At 40.0% G+C, this 15894-nt stretch overlaps 1 protein-coding gene and 1 long non-coding RNA gene across 6 annotated transcripts in view; one reads left to right on the top strand and one right to left on the bottom strand.

The window, feature by feature from the left end:
* Nucleotides 1–15894, top strand: part of STARD13 (StAR related lipid transfer domain containing 13) — a 285136-nt gene that overhangs the window by 45630 nt on the left and 223612 nt on the right. Inside the window, exon 1 of one of the 3 annotated variants that reach the window (XM_058800468.1) lies at nt 5158–5230. The exons of the other annotated variants lie outside the window; for them this stretch is intronic. The gene's annotated coding sequence lies outside the window, so the exon portion shown is untranslated. Of the gene's footprint in view, nt 1–5157; nt 5231–15894 lie in introns of those variants that run through there. 3 annotated transcript variants of the gene reach the window in all.
* On the bottom strand, nt 8827–15148 carry LOC131554878 (uncharacterized). 3 transcript variants are annotated; one of them, XR_009274462.1, is made up of 4 exons: nt 14820–15148; nt 14085–14212; nt 13036–13146; nt 8827–9309 (listed from the first exon to the last, which is right to left on the bottom strand). It is a non-coding gene; the product is annotated as an uncharacterized LOC131554878 (long non-coding RNA). The 3 variants fall into 3 exon arrangements; XR_009274460.1 differs by having other exon boundaries at nt 12921–13146; nt 14085–15148; XR_009274461.1 differs by having other exon boundaries at nt 14085–15148.

Genomic DNA, 15894 nt, shown 5'->3' with positions numbered 1-15894 from the left:
GTTGTAATACAAAACTAAGAAGTGACTCCAAATAGTGGGCAAAACCAAACACTTAGAATTCCAATGTTCCTGACCTTGGAGCACAAATTGATCTTAACCTGCAGGTCAGGCATTCCTTTCTGTCCTCTCTTCTCCTTCCTCCAGCTTTTAAAAGTTATTTTTCATGTAAATCTATGCTCTATGCCTTGAAAACCAGGCTGTAGTCCTGTAGTCTTTTACCCAGTGTATTTTATTTTACTCTGCCTGCAGTTGTCCTTTTTTCTTCTACTGCTTATAACACAGAGTTGCTTCATTGATTTCTGGTTAAATGAAGTGTTATAGTTTGGACTATAATGTCCATATTTACATCAAAACTATGCCATAACTTAATTGTTTCTCTCCTTTAGTATTAATCTATCTCCAGTTTGGGGTGACTAATTATGCCCTTAAGTGAGTGGGAGTTTTGTGCTGTATTTCATACATATCCCAACTTCACTGCAGAAATCCATCAGCACACAAATAAGCAAGCCAGATTTTTAGAAATTTTCCTCAGCAGATTATATTAGAAGACTAAGGCACAAAGATGGTTCCCAAACAGTGCAACTTTTGATGCACTACTGACCCTGATTCTCATGACACATGGTTTATTAAGTAATTGCACTGTTCTTCTAACCTAAGCCAAGTCTTACTTCCTCATTACTCAGAAACATTCACATTAATGAAAATAATATATCTCAAAATGGATGCACAACATCCTTTGGATTTTCTTTACTGAAGGTCATTCCCATAGATAAAAGGGAGACGCCAGAAGATGTTGTCATTTAGTTTACTTTATGTCTATGCCATAAAATAAACTCAAGGATGCAGCTTGAAGTGCAAAATAATGGATTATAAATTGCCAGACAAGCATGTGAAATTACCTAGTAAATCTCAGTAAATGTGTCAAAACATTTCAAAAAATGGATGCAATGTTGCAGTCCTGGTTTTGATTTTTTCTATGAAAATAAGTAGCATCATTCAAGGAAAACCTCCAAGAATTAAAAAAAATTAAAATAAACATTAAGATTGTCTTGTCTCTCAAATTTTAACAGCAGTCATGCATTATTATGCAGACTGAAATCTCTCCCCATGACTCTGGTTGAAGCAAATGTATGTCACTGTCAAGTTATTTATTTCTATTGTTTAGAAATGATGTTAGGGAGAAATGTCTTTCTAGTGGAAAGAAATCAAATAAATAAAGACAGCATGAGGTAAAAATGCTGACAAGGGCAACTGGTATTGCTAAACTTTAAACTTATAATCATATAATAAACAGATTTCTTTGGCTGTACAGATACAGACAATCATACAGAGCACCCTGCACAAGATCCTGGCTAAATCCTTGCTACTGGGGTTCCCAGTGAAACTGTGTTTAAGATCCATCCTGCAGGGACACTCCTATCCAGAGGCACCTGTTACTGACTGCAAACCTCCTGAGTTCCAGAAAGGAGGAAAGGCTGCCACCTTCTCCAAGAAGGAAGCGCTGGCCCTTGCAGGCAGTCACCACAAGCAGAGTCTGTCCCAATCTCCTCTTAAATAGTTGTTACACGCATTTAGGTGACAACTCTTGAACTTCTTGTTTCATTCTAATTAATAAGTAGAGAAAAACCTTTAAGTGCACTGAGCAGTAAATAAGCAGAGGGAAGATGGAAAAAAATCAATTTGTGTATGCTGCCAACTCTGTCAAGTGGAAGAAACTGCTGAAAACAATTCATATAATGATGGCCTTTAAAAAATGCTCTTTCTTCTTGTTCCAAAGGCTTCTGCCTCTTCTAAGTGGTACAAGATAAATGGTACTTCTGTTCAATTTATGAATTCAGCATGGTCCCCAAGTTTCCACCCTTAGAGCAGTTCCACATATATTTCCTGTGCCTCCTCATAAAATCTAAATTTGGCAATTTGTTTTTCTTTGTCAGGAGTCTGTAATCCGCAGTACATTTAATGCCCAACACAGTTCTGCCCAAACACTTAGGCCAATGTTGGACTAAATGTTCTTAGAGGTTTTTTCCAACCGAGATAATTTTATGATTATTTGGTTAGTTCTGTCCAGAGATTCTTTTGCAGCTCTGAAGTGGCACCTTCAGCCATTTTTCCTTGCTTGTTTAACTTCAAGTCTTCATATCAAACTTGATACAGCGTTTGTGCATGCAGCCAGCTCCATGTTCAGGGGCAATAAATTATTCAGAATAGCTTCTGAAACATAACATTTTTCTAGACATTGTCATTTCTTCAAACTATACTGAGCAGGACACAGCTGAAGACCACATTTAACCAGGAGCTACTATTCAACTTTCCATGCATAAACTTATCCTATCCTTACATAGCCTGAAAACAATATGTGTTACTTTCAGGATTAACATTTCAGGGAAGTAAATACTTGAAGGTATTTGACAGATATTAGGCAATAAGAAAGTATTATGAAATCATACCCTTGACAGTGTGAATTGTCATGGATCTTCCCTCACCCCAGGGATTGTATACAAACCCTGCTAATATTCTTGGCTGCTGTAAAGAGACAAGCATAGTCCTACCAACATGGAAGCAAACTTAAAATCCTTTCTGGGGCAATTTCAAATAGTTTCTTTGGGCAGCCCATATTAGCAACTGGAACAGCCAAAAAGCTTTCTGTGTCTGTTGACATTACTTAGGGCACCTAAGAGAGTTGTCTCAGCTTCCTCTATTGTTTCTCACTCCCTTGAGAGACAATGGGATGAGTCAGGAAAGCCAAGTGCTGGAAAGGAACTGCTTAGAGTAACCATTAGGACTGCTAGGTGCTCCAGCAGCCCCTCTGCAGCCTCCCTGTCTGCATTCATATTTACACCATGCCTCTTTCAACGCATTTAGGAAGATCTACACCAAACCTGGTTGTTTGTTTAAAGCACCAAAACGATGAGCTAATATTTGCATTGAATGTTACCGTGTTCAGCTGGGTCAAAAAAAGGGTGAAATGCCACTCCCCAGGAGAGACAAGATGACCGAAACAGATAATTTAGGTAATTAAGGTAGCATTCACAATGAATATCTTTGTCAGGATTTGGCCCTCAGACTGTAAGTTCAAAGACTTTTGGAGGAGGCTGCGCAGGCATGGGAGTGGCCAGTACAATGTCAGAGACAGCCCCTGTGTGCAGGTCTGCATTGTGTTAGCAGGGGAGCTGTGCCATCACCTTTCACCGTCAGTAAATCTTCAAGGAAAAATGTAGTGTCATAAAGGAGGCTTGTGAAAGCTCCATTGTTTTTGACATTTAAAACTAAGGCAACTGAACTCTGAAAATTACTTCAGAAAACAGTAATTTACTGAAAAAACAAAAACGGATGATCAGTTTCTCTTTCCCTGATTATTCACTTACTGTCATTGATTTCCTTGTTCCATCCTTGTACTACAGTAAGGTAAATTTTATCCTCATTACTCACTGCCAAATGAAAAGTTTGACAATTATTGTATTGGCTTAAATCACAAGATTGAAACTGGAATAATTTGCTGAAATGCAATATGGAAGCTTCCATAGCATCTGTCCCTCATCTTGCCTGCTTGATTCAGCTGGCTTCAGCTTGCCAGGATGCAGCTGGCTTTCTGGGCTGTGAGCACACACTGCAGTTCATGTCCTGCTTTTCCTCTACAAGAAACCCTGAGTTCTTATCTTCTCAATGAGTTCCTCTCCCAGTCTGTGCCCATGTCTGGGACGGCCCCAACAGGTGCAGCCCCTTGGACTTGTTGGACCTCATGAGGTTCTTGTGGGCCCACTTCTCAGGTTTGTCCAGGTCCCTCTGGATGGCATCCTGTCCTTCTGTTGTGCCAACTGCACCGCTCAGCTTTGTGTCATCTGAAAACTCACTGAGGGTGCACTCGATCCCACTGTCAATGTCAGTCTTCTCCCATCAGTTGCTGCAGTCACAAGAAGAGGAGATGAATCCCATATAATTTATTCAAAAGCCAGAGGTCTTAAAGTCAATTATCATTTCTTAAAATATATGTATCCTTCTGTGTGACTTGTAAATATTTTAATCAAGTAATCATACCCTATGAGAAAGGAATCAGAAGGTTCTAAGTCTTTGACAATAAATCTGACCTGGCAGTGTGCCCAGGTGGCCAAGAAGGCCAATGCCATCCTGGCCTGTATCAGCAGTGGTGTGGCCAGCAGGAGCAGGGCAGTGATTGTTCCCCTCTACTCGGCACTGGCGAGACCACACCTCAGATCCTCTGTTCAGTTCTGGGCCCCTCACTACAAGAAGAACATTGAGAGGCTGGAGCGTGTCCAGAGAAGGATAAGGGAGCTGTGGAAGGGTCTGGAGCACAAGTCTGATGAAGAGCAACTGATGGAGCTGGGGGTGTTTAGCCTGGAGAAAAGGAGGCTCAGGGGACACTTCATCATTTTACAAGCACCTGGAAGGAGGGTGTAGTGAGGTGGGGGTCAGTCTCTTGTGACATGTCTCAAGTGAAAGGACGAGAGGAAATGGCCCTAAATTGTGCCAGGAGAGGATCAGATTAGACATTATAAAAATAATTCACCCAAAGAGTGGTTAAGCATTGGAACAACATGCCCAGGGCGGTAGCAGAGTCACCATCTCTGGGAGTGTTCAAGAGACATCTGGATGTGATTCTTGGGGATATGGTTTAGGGGTAAATATGGTGGTGCTGGGTTGCTGGTTGGCCTAGATGATCTTGAAGGTATCTTCCAACCTTAATGACTCTGTGATCCTGTGAATTTTCATTATTCAGATTACGCTGAGTTTATTCAATTTAAATGATCAAAACAGAGCAGCAGTCAAGCCTACATCTGTGATCAGGTACTTTACAGCTGCCAAAGTAAGCTTCTTACCCTTGTACTTGGGTGGCTTACACTCTGCTCAGTGCCTTGCTTAGCCACTCTGAAGCACTTTTCTGAGAGGTACTATTCTGTTTTCATTAATGAGGCAGTAGAACTTAGGTGGAATTCAAGCTATCTGAAAATTGCCCTGCAATAGTACCTTCTTCTCTAATTCAGTCGTACAGGAGCATAAACTGGAGAGGAACATATTAGAGTAAAGTACAAATTCCTACTCTCATTCCTCCCATACTTTGGAAGTTTGTACTTCATTTTACCCTATGAAACTGAGACTCCAAAGCTAGAGGAGGAGAATGGTTGCAAACTTGTGATGACTTCTTCATGAGGAATAATACAGTTGTTATTATCTCCTTTCAGTCATCTTCTGCAGACACTGGAAATCTACCCAGGTAGGAGAGCTGAGCACTGAAATAACAATAGCCAGGGAGAACAGGCTATGAAATCAAGGGGAGAAAAATGGGAAATTACTTGTCTAAGAAAGAAGTGATGCACTAAGCTTTATACATTCTAATTTCCTTTGTGTGTCTGTAAGATTTGTACTTGCTGTATTTCAGTGGCACTTTCTCGAGAGCTGATAGATAAGGACACGGTGACTCGAACTTTGCAAGTTTTTTAGTGTTTATGCTTATTTCCTGCCTGCTCAGAAAAGGAGTTGGAGAACTCCTGATCGCTTTAGCAGTGATGTATTATTGTCAGTGGATAAATAATCACAATCAGCTCTTTACTATTAAGAGTCAGATAAATGCTAGCTTAGGGACTTTAATTATTAAGTTAATGAAAGGATTTTTTATTGGCTTCACAAATTTGAAGGACTAATGGTGAATATAGCATTTTGCATTGAGTACTTTTTTCTGTCACCTCAGTATTCCTAATAGCGTAACTATTTCCCATTACAATGTGGCATTTGTTGTGTCCTGCTTGTTGAGGACATTAGCTACATGACTGTTTCTACTAAGAAATGATAGGAATTTTGGAAAATAACAGTAAAGTTATAAGAAGAACAGTAATTTAAGGATATGCTTAAAAATCATACTGAAAAGAACTGGTATATTGAAATTATGTAGGAGAACATGTAGATGCTATCAAAATTACTGCCCTTCATCTCTCCAACATACTTGCATGCTGCTTGCCTGTTTTAATAAACATGCTTCACTCACTGTTGATTAATATAGAATTAAAAAATAGAAATGTATATGGCCCTAGAAAAGATACACTACTTGCCATTAGCAGATACACTAAATCACAAGATCATCTTTGGCAGGCATCAGTGGCTATAGGGTTGAGGTTGGAGAAAGGATGCACTCTGGTTTTTTTAGAATGCATCCCACAGACTATTCTGAGCAGTCCCTCCCAGCTTGGGCTCTGCCAAAACCCTCCTGGGGAAAAGTTGTAATATAAGGGGACAAAACCTGTTCTTTATCAAAAGCAGAGCCAATAAACAAATCTCCATGTGATGGAGTGACTAATGCTCAAAAAAATCAGAGGGCTGCATTGCAGTTGATTCTTCTGCAGTTTGCAAAATACCATCACTCTAAAAATGTGTAGGATATAGTATAAATTACTGACACAGTGAGAGTCTGCGAAAATTGGATAAACTAATGAAGAAATTTGGATAATTAGTCAAAAGGACAACTCATCTTGACTTACAAATTCCTTTAGAAAATTCAAAAAGTGCATTTCAACTTGGTGTTGAATTAGGTTGTAAATATATTTTATATATATAATACATATATTATAGAAGGTGAGATTACTGAGTTACCTTGCACAGTGTAAAACCCTTGGCCTGCTCAAGTAAACGTGTAGAACTTCATAGCTGTCCTTCCAAGAAGATACTGAACTGCCAATGAATTTTGTTGCACAGCCTCATCAAAGCCCATGCGCACACATTAAAAGACCTCACAAAACAGCATTTTGGGAACCCCTGCTTTAGCGTGTTCAAGAGCATTAGTGCACTGTTTATTGTTTACATTTATTGTTGTTATTTTTATTTATCTGTAAAGCTTCAGAAGACTAGACAGTTAACACAACAGATGTTTTATACTAAAGGGGGAGAGTATTCACTACTTGTGAGTTATGGGTTTTTTTCAAATACTGACTACTTTATTTGTTGTGTATTTGAATATTTTAGAATCATCACGCTACCTCAGGAAAGAGCAATATTACTACTGGTATTACCAGAAAACATAAAAAAAGATTATGTGCTTATGATTGCACTGGGACCATAAAATAAAAGAGCTGTATCAAGATTCTTCTTGAAAAGTATCTCAAAATATCTGGAACCTGTGCAATGTGAACCCATTCAAATATTTCATGTATCCCTACAGAAGGAGAGATAAAGTCAATAGAAAATATGGCCTGTCTAAGTCAAGGCTGTGATGAACAACATTCCTCTGTCAGAGCATGGGAAGAGGCACCTGTGAGAATTACAGACTGAGTCTTAGGTGCAGGGAACCAGAAGAAACATGTAGAAATCTGTTAATCTGCTTATCATTAAAATAAAGATATTTCTTCAAGGAACAGATGGAGACACTGGATAAACTGTGGGATGGGCATAAGCAGAATTTGTGAGATCAGAAACTTGCACAAAAGATGAGGAGACCAGGGAAGGGTTGCATTTTAAAGCTGGTTTGGCTGACAAATAAGGATTGGGTATGCTTTTCAAGTCAGCCAATAGAACTGCAGTACAGCAAAGGAGAAAAAAATAACCAAATGAAAAAAACAGAAACAGAACTTTACTGAATCAACAACCTCACAAAGTATATTTTGTAATATTTAAAAGTTCTTGAAAGGGATTAAGAAAAATAAGTTACAGATTTCTTCATACACAGAAGTCCCACTGGAAGATTGTAGCACTTCCTATAAGACATTTAGGTGCTTTTGAAACATCTTCCTAGGTAACACATGTCCAGTTAATGAAAATCAGACTCTAGTGATACAGCTATGATCCCTCTGTCCTTCTTGGCACGAAATTTTAATAAAGTAATGTTAGCTTGATATTGTAACAGACATATTTCTTTGGTAGGGCCATGGGACCCAACTGATATGATCTGACTTGCTGAGGGATCTATGAGAATTTTGGTACTGCCACATCGCAGGCTACCACACAACCAGAAATCTGTGTGAACACTGAGATCCATGACTGAACCCAATTTAGAGATACACTGAAAGAATTTAAATGTCATGAACTTCATTGAGAGTTGACAGATCTGAGATTTCATTTTATGGCATTCTTCTGGGGTTACTGTCTACAAGAAAGTGTCCTAAGCCTCAAGCCTTTCCTTAACAATCTCTCCAAGTATGGAGTATTACAAATTGTAATAAAAAATGGAAACAGATTGTTCTTTCTATCCAAGCTTTTGTACAAACTGATGCTCTTGTAAAACTCTTGCCCAGTTTTGAATTATCTCAGAGCTGAGACTTTTGCAGTGCAGAGAAGGAAACTCTCCTCTGAATTAGCTTAGAGTTCTCCTGAAATAAATCAGACAGGGCATTGAAGTCTATGTCAGCATTTGAAATATTTTTTATTCCAGAAATTAACTTCAGTAAAATCTCACCAGGTTTTTGCATTGTATTACTGGGCTCTCTTTGTGTACTTTCTATGGATTCTGAAGTTCTTTGGCATTTAGACTATCAATCCAATTTTTAAAAATCAGGTCTAGAATAGGTAATGTTTTAGCATCACAGATTTAACAGCTCATTTCTAATGTATGTGCAGAGAAACTTTGTTTGGCTTTAATCCAATCTTTGTGATGAAGCAATTAGTGATATGGTAGATAAATTACTGTAAGGTTTGCAGTTACTATTTATTGTTTCTATTCAAGCAGTATAAGGGTGACATTTCAGTATTTACATAATGAGGACTTTTCACCATGGCAAAAGCCTTGGCAGTTAGTCTGTGGTCTGATTTACTTAAACTAAAACGTAAAAAAAGCTGCTAAACCTGCCAAGAAACAACAGAACAGAATACTTCAACTTGTATGTATTTTATTTTTTACGATGTACACCACATATCAAGAGAAAAGTACACAAAGGCAGTAACTAGAAGCAAGAATATACAGACTGCCTTTTATTAACATGCCAAGATAGGTGCCTAAACTGAGGGGAAGTGGAGTACTGAGAATTTGTGCAACTAAGGATCCAGACTCTGAGAGTTCACCTCAAGCTGTACTTTAATCTGCTGTGTTGCAGATTTGTCCAGGGTGTTACAAATAACTAGTGATATATGGAAAAACTTCATGTTTGTGAGATAAAAGATGATTAAACTAAAAAAGATTACCCCTGGAAGACAGAAACATTCCAAAGACCCTAAGGCTTTTTTTAAAATAAAAGTTGTTGCAATACCATGATGCATTTCTAATGCAAGGGGGCTATCAAGATACCCTTCTGCTTTGTGTTTGGTGTAGAACAGATCAAGTGCTGTCTTGAATTGTCCAAGCCTTGTCTTGGGGGACACAGAATGCCACTGATGCTAAAAAAAAAATTGAAAGAGAGAAATGAGATTAAGAAGCCTTAGTGGGAAACCCCCAGTATTCCAAGCAAGCAGAGACAAACTCAGGTCTTTCTGAAATAAAGGCAAAAACAAATTATAGAAGTTCAGAAAATGCTTTTGAAACTCAACTTTTCAGACATGACAAAGCTTGCATTTTGCATGTGAATGACAGACAGCAAACTCTAAAATTGCCACTTCTTCAAGTAAAAGAATTTACCATGAATACGAACAAAAAATAATAGCAAACTTTAAAATAGTTGGAATTGCTATAAATTGGAATGTATACATTCAGAGTTTTTATCTCTGATCATCTTTTTCTGTGTGCAATGTTTCCAGTTTTGTAAAAAGTTCTTAAGAAGATGATTTTAAGTTGCATTAAACAGAATGAAGATATCTAAGTTAAAATAGTAATAAAAAAAGACTAGGCCTTCTTGATGGGTGCTTTTTTCTTATTTAGAAATTGTGTTCAAATGGTTGCAAATTCTAAGGAGTGCTCACACAAGCACCTTGGAACACACAGCATTTAATTCTAATGTAAATTAAAAGGAATTTTTAAGAGTAGCAAGTATGGTTGAAAACTGTAGAAATTTGAGAAGGAACATTTGGTTTATGCATCCAATTTAAAATTGGCAGTATTATCAAAAACCCCAATCTCCTAGGTACATCATGAAAAATAAAAGCATACCATTTTGCAAAGGAAGTAATTATTTTTAAATTTGGAGTTACTTTAGTTCAGAAAAAAACTCCCCAAAGATTCAAAATTCTCTATGACAGTGAAAAATTCCTTACCCTGGCTGTGATATGTCAGGAGCCTCCAGCAGCATGCTAGGTGGGCTACTAAGGAGCTTTGCAAATACAGGTATTTTACCCAGAGGAAAGCTGTCAAAATTAAGCTGTCTTTGAAAAGTAATTCAAGTCTGATGCATTGACAAATATCAATTAAAAGAAAAGAAAATCACTTGTCATGTAAGATATGAAATTACTATCACTTTGGCATTTTAAATTTTAAATTCAAATATATGTTGGCTGGGCTGCAACCAGGCTGGTTTCTACATTGTCTAAGCAGGGTTTTTCCACCAGGGCTAAACTGTACACTGCTCAGTTTATACACATTTTCCCATTCAAGAGTTGTCTAGACCAATTCCCTTTGGAATTGTTTTAGGGTTTTGGGTTTTGGTTTGTTGTTTGAGTTTTTGGTTTTTTTATGGGTGGCAGTATCACATTGGGACTACAGAGAGATGAGCAGGATTGGAGAGCAATTGGGTGAACTTGTAGGTTTTCAAGTTCCTCAAGTGCTGCCTTAAGACAGCGTGCTAAAATACAAACTATGATCCTTCCAGCTTTTATCCTGGCATGTTTGGATATACCCCAGGTACACATAAAGCTTTCCTCTCAAGGATATCTAGAGATCTTCCTAAACCTGCAGATCTTGCAATTCTACATTATATTGAATTTTGCTAGCAAGATTTTGCTTATTATTGCTACTGTTAAGTAGCAATTTTGATTGTATTTCAAAATACACTCGCTTGAAGTATGTAACTAGAGAAACTAGCTGAAATCCTTGAATTAGCCTAGGAATTGTTTGGTTGCAGTTATTTGCAGAGTTATACCAATAGGTCTCTTTATGTGGATTTTTGTGGTTGATGGGGTTTTTCTAAAATATGCCATATCACAGGGAACTGAAATATTTGTGAATAGAATTATCACTGCTGGTAATCATCCCATAGCAGGGGGATTTTTTGCTCTTTCTTGTAATTCTCCTAGTAATTCCAAAGAGCAATATTTTCCTGCTCTTTTTAATAACTATTACTTTTATAAATAAGTATACTTATATAATATATATAAGTTTAATAACTATTACTTTTATAAATAAGTATAAAAGTAATACCAAATACCTTAACAAGGATAAACAGAATTTTTGAATGCTTTCAGTTAAGGTACTTAACAAAGAGCCAGGCAAATACAAATAAAACTGAAGTGCTCCAATATACAAGTTATGCTAGAACTGGAAGTCAGTAACAGTCAGGCTAACTCTTGGTAAGTGAAACTCCAGGACAGGCTCATGTTTTCAGCTTCACCTGCCTCAGAACTTCTTGAGTGCATTTGTATTTTGAAGATTTTGCAGAACTTTTGGATATTTTAAAAGTAATCGCTACAGATCATTGTTGTCCCTCAACCCTTCTCATTCCAGGAGATGATGTTTGAAGCAAGGGACAGGGAACATGCCTGAACCTTAAAGTTCTGGTAACAGTAGTTTTTGCTATTTAGTGACCATACTCTTACAGCAAGACAGATTTTTTTGATCTCCAGGCCTCATTTTCCTACCTATGTGTTATACAAAAACACTAACATGGTATAAGCAAGTATGTTTAGAAGCTCTGGGAACACATAAACTATTATTTTATTTCAGGAACAATGCCCAAGGCTGCATTATCAAAGCATCTTTTCTTCAAAAATTGAGATCAAACTGATTTGTTTAACAGAAAGTGGTTTAGGTTTTTTAAGTGAGCTATCTTCTTCCCAAGTTTAAAAAGACATGCTAAAATATATAGTCACTATTTTGTTTCTGTTTGTGACTAAAAGAATCTTCATAAAGCAAGATGTCTAGGGGCAGCAAAATATTATACAGTCAGTATTATAAATATATGCACTCACCATATGCAGTCAGTATTATGTTGACTTTACAACATTTACTTTTTTATTTTTTAATTCTAGCAAGACAGGGCTTCAGCTGTCTACAGATATTAATAAGTACAAATACCATGAATAGTTAAAATTCTGGAAGTTGTTTTGATCACTCATATGGTATTTATGTATTTCTTCTGAAAGAAGAAATGTAGCTCAAATTCTGAACACTTTAGGTACATAACTAGCATTAATAATTAACAATATAAAACTACACACTACATTAATAAGGGATGACTGTTCTTGTGCATAATGTAATTATCTTAATTCAGCTTTTAAATTCTGCCCAACTCCTTCAGCTTCTTAGTTTCTATATTTTTCATGGCTATTCTTGTCATTTAGAGAAATAAAAACCATAAACCACAGCAGATTATTATAGTAACACACCTGATGCAGCAGCTTTTAGCATAGGCAGGTAGCAGAAATAGATACTTCAGTTTACCAAACAAAAGATGGCAAAAAATCCCCAAGCAGAGACACAGAGAGGTGATTTGCAAGACACATCCCAGGTACAGCCAATGGCTTGTTCAGGATGTTTTGTGTAAGGCCCTTTGCTTCTTCAGGTTAAAAGCTTTTGCCAGTTTTACTAGGCAGGGAGGAATGAAATCTCTGCAGTTTAGGTGATTAATTATCTGACACTCAAATACTTAAATATCTATGGTTCCTGATCATCCACGGGGGCTGCTGGAGTAGGCTGCAGCTCTTATAATTTTCTTCCAGAAAAACTGGGAATGTAGGAGGAAGACCAGAAGGAGTGAAAGTGGGGATGGAGCACAGCACATCTTGCCTTAACACAGAGTTAAGACATCAGCAGAATATTATCTGGATCTGGGTGTTAGGGAATGTATCCAGTTTCCACACTATAGAGAAAGCAGGCTGTCAAATGAAGCACATAAATTTCTTACACAGTTGAGGAAAAGACACTGATGTCTTTGAAGAGCTCCAGAGGGAGATCCCATCTGAGTAAGTGCAGGCATTTAAGAAACTTAAGACAATGAAAAGAAAAATGTGCCTCCTTACTCATCGTTCTCACTTCCAAAAATTTATGCAAGGAGATTTATTTGTTGCTCTGATCAGTGTCCTTATGTCACGTTGACAAGCTTCTTATAATTGCATGCTACAGCCCACAGCCTGTTCAAAACAAGGGGAGACAAAACATTAAAACTGAGCAATGTGCATGTACCATAAATTATACCTGGAGCTGGTTTTATCTAGTCACCAAGCATAATGGTATTTCTGATTTCAGACTTACTCCCACCTCCCTTTAACTCTGGCCAACTCAAAACTTAAAAAAAATATATAATGTACTGCTTGTGTTACACTGTAGTTTTAGTTACAGAGGCATTTTGTTTCCTACCTCATTCCCAATGATGAGATTTTTCCCAGAAAAGATTTTCAAAAAATGCACTCATGTGCTGCAATTTTGCCACAAAAAAAATAATTTTCTTTTAATCTGTTTTTTAATCCACTATTTCTCCCCTGCCTAACATTCAGAAAGGGACTAACAAGATCCCTGTCTTGATCCTTGGCCACAAGAGACAGGCACCTAATGAAGTTCACTGCACTCCCTGAGGGCTCTGCAAGGAGCAACCTGGCAAGGCTGACACCTAAACAGAAGCTGTTGAGAAACCCCTTTGCTGCTTATGAAAGAATAAAAGAGCATGTGAGATGAATGATACAAATCCTATAAAATCAGCAAATAAGCTCTGAACAACCCTTGTAATGCATTTTTCTTCAGTTTCTTGATCAGGGACTAATTGCTCTTCATGAGGGAAAAAAAAAGTCATTTATAAAATCAAGCGTCTCAGGATAGGAAGTGAAAATGTATTGTCCTTCTGTTTCTACAGAATTCACCTAATCACCCCAAGATGATTATCTCAGGAAAGTAATTAATTGTTCCAAAACATTTTTCAGATTTAAGATTACCACCCTCACATTCTGCAGAATTAATGCCTCCTGTCTCACCCCTTCCAGGACCTCCTGTTGCCCAAACTATTCCACATTTCTCACTGCTTTCCATCATACTCCGGTCCTTTCCTGTTCTTATATTATTTCCAGTTTCTACTTACCACTATTTTCCCAACACTGCCAATGTCTTCTCTACTTCCTTTCCTGCAGAATGTCTCTGGCACCTCCCTCCACCACTCCAGCAAGGGACAATCAATATGTGCTTTACCTAGTGGTAACTTCCCACTGCCTGGCAAATTAGCACACAAAAATAAGTTCCTCAGCAGCTATTAAAAAATTATACTGTCTGTTATCTCATCCTTAGTTTTATAGTGGGCCATCGCTTTTGTCTCTTGTACAGTCAAAATTTTAATTCAACTTGGTTGTCCCTGATATTTCTTCCCATCTTCCAAACTGGCTTGAAGGTATCTGAAATGTTCAAAAGTTGTGGGAGAAATGTCACAGCAGCTTAGCAACGCAAAGACAGAACAGTATTACTTTGTTCTCTTAAAATACCAAGGGGGAAAAGAAAAAAAAATTAAATTTAAGTGCAATGCTCTTATGGTAGCAACTGTAGCCTTGAACACAAAAGCAGGAACTTCTCACCAGTGTATGCAATTGCAAAAATATTTTTGACAATATCTCTGCTGAGGGACATTCCACCAGATTACCCCTCTGGGCAATCTGTTCCAGTCCTTGGTGACCCATACAGAAAAAAAGTCCCTCATATTCAGGTGGAACTTCCTGTGGATCAGTTTCTGCCCCTTCCCTCTTGTCCTATTGCTGGGCATCATGGAGCACAGCCTGGTCCATCCTCTGACCCTCCCTTGAGAAACTCATAGACATTGATGAAGTACCTCTCAGTTGTCTCTTCTCGAGGCTGAACATGGCGGGTTCCCACAGCCTTTCCTGGCAAGAGAGATGCTCCTCCACTCCCTTGATACACTTTGCAATTTTCCCTTGAATAGAGATGCTCCAGTTCCCCGCAAACCCCCGCTAGATCCGCTCCAGGAGCTGTGTCTCTCTTGCACGGAGGAGCCCAGAAATGGAAGATCTGCTTCCGATTACTTTTTAGCCCTGTGTACCTCTGCTTAGCTGTGCAGCCAAGGAAGGCACTCGCCTCAGCCTCCGCACGCCCAGCCAGGGCATGGGGCAGGTCTTTCCAGCCGAAATGCTCTGACATACGCAGAACCTGAGGAAGGGCGCTATGGAAAAATCACTTCTCGGAGGGGCAAAGCCACACCCGGCTGGGACAGTTTCCACCCCATGGGGCAGGATCTCGGGGCAAGGCGGAGGCAAGGCCAGCTCGGCCCCTCCGGCCCTGGCACCCTGGTGGCCCCTCTTCCCCTGAAGGCGACAGGGACGGGCCGAGCGCTCCCACGGCCAAGCGGGCGGCGGCTCCGGGGCTCAGCCTCGCCCCCTGCAGGAGCCGCTCCTCGCTGGCAGCGGCTTTTCTCCTTACAGAGCACCTGCGGGCGAGGCCTCCCGGTGCGGGGCCGGCGACAGAGGCACAGCGGGTCCCGGAGCGCGGCGCCGGCAGCTTCCGCCGCCCCTGCCCGGCAGGGCGCTCACCCCTCCCTGCCCGCTAGGGCGCGCCCTCGGCCCGCGCCGCGCCGCCCGCCAGGTGGCGCTGCCGCCCCGCGAGCCGCCGGCGGCCGCCGCCCCCGCCCTCGCGCCCCGGCCCCGCCCCTCCCGGTGACGTCACAGAGGCGCGAGCGGAAAGGGAAAGAGGAGAGACGCTGCGCGCGCACCTCAGGGCGCTGGCCCGGGCACGAGCCCCGCCCCTCCCATCCCATCCCCCGCGCGAGAGCCCCTGGAGAGGGCGGGGTTGGGGACCGTTGGGCGCGCGTGGGCGCCGCCATTGTTGGCTGGGACCGCGGGAAGGGCGGGAAAGCCGCGGTCGCCCCTCAGCGCCCACTCAGCGCCCCCGCC

This window comes from Ammospiza caudacuta, chromosome 2 (assembly GCF_027887145.1).
Source record: "Ammospiza caudacuta isolate bAmmCau1 chromosome 2, bAmmCau1.pri, whole genome shotgun sequence".
Lineage (NCBI taxonomy): Eukaryota > Metazoa > Chordata > Aves > Passeriformes > Passerellidae > Ammospiza > Ammospiza caudacuta.
This window is presented reverse-complemented; position numbering and strand designations above follow the sequence as displayed.